At 51.1% G+C, this 5,544-nt stretch overlaps 1 long non-coding RNA gene across 1 annotated transcript; it reads left to right on the forward strand.

Annotated features, from left to right (window-relative positions):
• Positions 1 to 415: 415 nt before the first annotated feature.
• Positions 416 to 4,068, forward strand: LOC308061980. Its single transcript, XR_013927420.1, has 4 exons — positions 416 to 543; positions 2,909 to 3,062; positions 3,450 to 3,611; positions 3,965 to 4,068. It is a non-coding gene; the product is annotated as an uncharacterized lncRNA (long non-coding RNA).
• Positions 4,069 to 5,544: the final 1,476 nt, after the last annotated feature.

Here is a 5,544-nt window from a genome sequence, read left to right on the forward strand (position 1 = left end):
GTGCCAGCGGGTCTGCTGGGCACTGCCGCCATGCAGGAGACAGAACAGGAGCCCCTGGACCAGCTGCCAGCGCTGATGGTGCAGTGGCACAGGGGCAGAGGTGCTGCTGGTGTTGGCAGTGGCGTTGGTAATGGCACTGGTGCCGGCTGGCCCCACGGCCGAGGGCTGGGAGCAGTGATGGCTGCAGCCGCTCAGCGCTGGTGAGATGGAGATGTGCTGGCACATGGAGCTGGGCAGGACCGGTTGCCATCCTTTGGCCCAAATGCACTTGCATGCTTCCACTCAATCGCCTGCCTGTGTGTGTGTGTATGTTCTACCCGTTCTTTAAAAAATTGGCCAGAAAGAAAGGAAAGCATTTATGCACGCTTGACACAAAGTAAAGTTTGACCTTGTGGCCCCTCTTGAGGCCAACCAACCGGCAGACGTCCCCTAAGGATTCTCACAGGAGTCAAAGGCTTCACCATCCCCTCTCTGGAGGAGGAGGAAGTGCATGTTGCTGAAGCGACCACAGAGCATCTGCTCTGCTGTTCAGTGGATGGGCAGGTCAGCGGCAGCATGAGAAATGCTCCCTTGTCCGACATGTGCCAGATCACTCCGAGTTTGCAGGCTCTGGCCAGCAAGTGAAAACCAAAAGCCCAGGAAGGGAGAACTTGGCTGTGCAGGGTGGGGTGACAGCACAAGTGGAAAGAAACGCCAAAAGACAGAAGCAAGAGGCTTCTGGCGGCCAGAAGATTAAAGAAAAAAAGGACAGAAAGGTGAAGAACGAGGACGAAAGATAAGCAAGCCCTCAGCAGCATCAGGAGAAATATTTCCTAACTCTTTGCTGGCTGTTTCAGGTGCAGGGATCACAACATTCACTCTTCCCACTTGGCTTCCCACCACCACCTAGAGCTGCCCATCACAAGCCAGCCAGAAGCTTTATCAGCATGAGGCTAACCTTCCAGACTTGAATTCTGTGACTGACACCACAACATTGCCATTAAAACCCAACCCAATCCCAAGTAGTGTTTCTCATTTTGGTCGGGGATTTTCCCAGCTGAGAAAGATCTTTGGGGAGTTTCAACTCCCACGTTCAATTCCACACTTACTGGTTCTGCTGATTCAGCTCTTCCAGGCTGCTCAGTTCCCCAGACCAAAGGAATCGCTGCATTCATGATTTCAGAGGGGGCTTCCATTTCCTCTGCCTTATAGTCAGCTTTCTTCGTTATCGAGTAATATTCCAGATATAACTGTGCCTTCCAGGCATTCTGTTGTGGAATATGTACCCCACCTTCATTCTGATCAAAAGTTATCTGTGCTCCAGTTCCTTCCATAAGCCTCTTCCCATCAGAGGCGGGGGACATTCTCTCATGTACGATCATTCATGTGTAAAGAAAGGTCTGGGTTCTCAATTTCCCATGGCAGCAATCACTGACATAGACAACTTCCTCGTAGGTCCTTTACAGCTCTTAGCACAGACTCTTGCTCCTGTACCAACTAAGAATGTCACTGTTTCACTCCCCAGCTTAACTGAAGCCAGGGTTTCAGCTGGGCAGTAAGTACAATTCCTCAGACCCCGGTTCCCGTCAATCTGAATCTTTCGTACCAATCACAGGCAGATCTGCCTCTGCAACGGATGCAGGCGGGGGGATCTCATTAGTTGATTGTTTCCTTAGTCATCTATTTTCCCTGTGTTCTTTTTCCTCTCAAATCACACACTGATCTTTCCCCAGAGGGATTCTAGCTCATCTCCGAGATGAGCTTTGGGTTTGGGTAAATGCCAGAGCTGGGGCATTTTGTTTCTTTTTATTTGCTCTTTTTTTTTTTTTTTTTTCTACCCCCCCCCTTCCCCCCCCCCCCCTCCCCACACATCCACCCCTCAATTCCTCTCAGTTATTATAAACCTTTTAAGCAATTTCTAGCAACTGAGTTACAAACATTTCCACACATAGCAGCGACCTTTTTGCATCATTCTCCTATCTGGAGCTGACTGCCCCACAAACAAAGCAGTGAAAGCCATATATCCTCACATCCTTTTCCTAAGCTTTCCCCAACGCCGTTCTTTTTCCTTCAGCAAAAATCTCTCCCTGTTACCAGCAACACTGCCCTGAAACCAGAAATTGCACATCCTCTTCTTCATTCCTCCCTTTCAAACATCTTTTCCCAATACTACAGGTAGATCAACACCAAGGTAATTTTTGTCCTCCATCATTATCAATACATTACCATCAAGTATCATGAATGTGTATTTATTTCTTGTTCCATGATCCTTTCTCAAGGCCAAAACCCCAAACCCACTTATGGGACTTCTTCCCGTTGTCCTTTGCATGTACCAAAAGAACATGAACTGCCATGCTGTATTGGAGATTATGCTTCCCTTCCTAGGCCATTTCTCTTGATCACCTAAGGTATACAAGGGCCACCAGTGATGACAGTATTCGGCCCATTTTTTCTGAGGGGGGGGGTCACTCCAAAACTTGCTCCAGCATCTTAATAAAAAACCCAAAAAACTCTGAAGAACCAACCCCCTCTAGCAGAATGACCAGATCCCATGTGTACAAAGTTTCAAAATCACAAACACTCAATACCTAAACCAAACCCTGCAAACAAAACTGGACAGAGGCAAAATCCAGCAAACAAAATCCAACAAAGTTTCACGTGAGCGTGAGGCAAAATCCGGCCTCTGGGCATCTGCGTAACAGCATATGGATTAGACAATTGTGCACTTCAAATATCCCAGGGGGACTCTGACCCACCGGGGGGACTTCAACTCGCGATGCAATACGACTTCTTTGTAAGCAACCTCAGTGTTTATGACCAATGTCGCTATTATCCCAGAGAGCTGTCACAGAGATTCATAGGTGTCATAGGGTGAAGCACGGGGTGCCACGGTGCCAGGCGCCAAGCAACACCGTGCCCCATCCCACAGGGAGCAGATGCCTGAACACCAGTACCCCAGCATGCCGCTGCAGTGTGGCGGAAGGCACACCCTCACCACCTTGCTGCAGCAGTGGCCCAGCCGCCAGCCTCAACCACCCAGCACCCCGCGGCTGCACCAGCCCCACACCCAGCTGCCCATCCAGGTAGGGATGACAAAGGTAGGGACATGGTGGGGGTGATCAAGGCGGGGAGGGAGATGCTGAGCATGGGGAGGTAGGTGAGTCTCAGTTTCTGCAGGGAGAGCTGGGTGTGGGAGGGTTGCCTGGGGATGCTGAATTCAGCCCCGTGTTTCAGCCAGCCTGCTCTCTCCCTCCCAGCACAATGACGAGATAGAGCTGTTGGGCCAGGACGGCCGCACCTACAGGGGCTGACGGGACAGGCAGCTTCCTCTGCTCGTGGGCAAGGAGGGTACGGCCAGGGTACACTTGGGGATGGGATCCAGCAACAGCTAAGGGGATGGCAGGGTGGGCAGGGCACCTCTGGGGTGCCAGTGTTCCCCCTGGCTCCCCCCAGCCTATCTCCCACTGCAGTTTCCTGCCAGGATCCCTGATGGATAAGGCCAAGATCAGCAGAGGGACGTGCTGGACACCGGCTGCCTGCTCTCACAGCCCTGCAGGGCGGGACCTTGTGCAGCCAGCTGGGTATGGCCCCGTCAGGGCACTGCGGAGGAGAGGGCACCCTTCTGTAAGCCGGTGGGTGGGGGTGAGCAAGGGTCGGTGCCCCCAGCCGGGCAGGGTGGGAGGGGGTCTGGAATGGGATGGGGAGGGGTGAAACAGGATGGAGGGGGAGGGCTGGCGCATGGGGCAGCTGGTCCCCGCGTTGGAGCTGGAGCTGGAGCAAGGTGGGGAGCCATGGCAGGGCAGCCCTGGCCAGTGTGGGACTGCAGCCTGTCTGCTTCAGAGTGTGGGCCAGGACCCCGTTTCGGGGTGTCTCTGGCAGGGCAGGTGCCCCTGCTGCCTGCCCCGTCCTGGGCTGGCAGAGCTGCCCGCAGCCAGCACCCGCCCTGGAGGCTGCAGGGGGGCTAAGCCCTGATTCTCAACCCCAGGTACTGCCAGGCCAGCCTCATCCCATGGGCAGCTCTGCCAGGCGCCACCAGGACTCCTCGTCCAGCCCCTTCAGAGTGACTCCAGCACCACGGCAGCTGAGCGGGAGTGGGGGTCCCTGGCCAAACCCCCACCACCCCGGCCACCGAGCAGGAAGTTAGGCAGCTCCAGCCGTCAGCAATAAAGGGTGACGGGCAGCCAAGTGCCTGTGTGGCCTGAGTGGGATGGCTCTGGGTCGGGAACTTCTCATCATGCATAAGGGCGGCTGGCAGCACACCTCGTTCTGCAGCCATGTGTCACCAGAGGAGCTGCTGGAAATGGCCACTGTGCAATCCCCTCCTGCTGCCTAAACTCCTGAATTTCCAAACTGATCTCATTAACAGGGATATGCTGGCGGTTTGGGTCAGGCTGGGCCACCCTCTCATGTGGTTAGTTCTCAAGTGCCCACCGTCTCAAGTCATCAGAACTGATGACTGAAAGGACTTCTAACCAAGGGAGTCAATCTGGGGAAGGAACAAATAACGATAAGAATACCATTACATAAACGACGCAGAAAGAAGTCTCCAAGTGAAAATGTTCTGGCCGCAAGAGGAGACGAGGCGATAAGATGTTGCAGTTACTAATTTGCACTAGAAGCATGAAACTGGTAACCAATTTTGTGCCTTGTTTGGAGAAGGGTTCGCCGGAGTCAAGAAATTACTCAATATGAGTTATGCATCTTGCTCAACTTTATTAGCTTCTAACACTACTTATATAGACTCGATACACATGCATATTCCCAAAGCAAAAATAGAATTGGTTATTAGCCCCTAAGCACACGCTGTTCTCACACCCCTAATTATCGTGACTAAAAATAAGCATTCTATCCATGCAGCTATTTGCATTGCTATGTTTCAGCCTTGTGGTTTGCTACTCCCTTTATTCCCATTCCGCTCCCTATCTCCCTTGGCCTTGCACCTGCCTTCCCAACAGCTGTAGCTTGTTACAGCCATGGCCTGTTAGCACAACAAAGTTACTTGGTCTCAGGATTCAAGAATAGCTCAAGGCTATTTTCTTGTTAACTTCAGCACAATTCTAATTACAGGCCTATTCTAATACCAGGCCTGGATTGTGCAGATCTTCAGGGATTCTATGGCCACGCTTCTGCAGCCATTCTTCTACAATTCCCCCTTTTTATTTTTGCACAAGCCAGGCCTGAGTGGTTATGTTAAAAACTACTCTCTTTAAACAAGAAAAAGCACATCTAAAACCTAAAAGCATTACAATAATGATTATAACAAAGCGTATTCCTTCCATCAATAATGTCTTTAACCAACCTGTTATCCCCAATCCTCTCAATCATTCATTGAAGGGTTTATCATCAGCAAGAATATGCTTCATGTTCCCCTGCAGTTGTGACAACTTATTGTGTATAGATATGGAATGATCAGAAAGGTTCATACAACACATCCCTTCAAAATCCTCACAACTGTGTCCATGTGCTAATAACAGAAAATCTACTGCAGCTCTATTTTGTAATGTAGCATGCCTAACACTATCTATATCAAGCAATAACGAACTTAAAATCTGTGATGTAAGATTA

The sequence above is a fragment of the Falco punctatus genome (genome assembly GCF_963210335.1).
Source record: "Falco punctatus genome assembly, chromosome: 4".
Taxonomy (NCBI): domain Eukaryota; kingdom Metazoa; phylum Chordata; class Aves; order Falconiformes; family Falconidae; genus Falco; species Falco punctatus.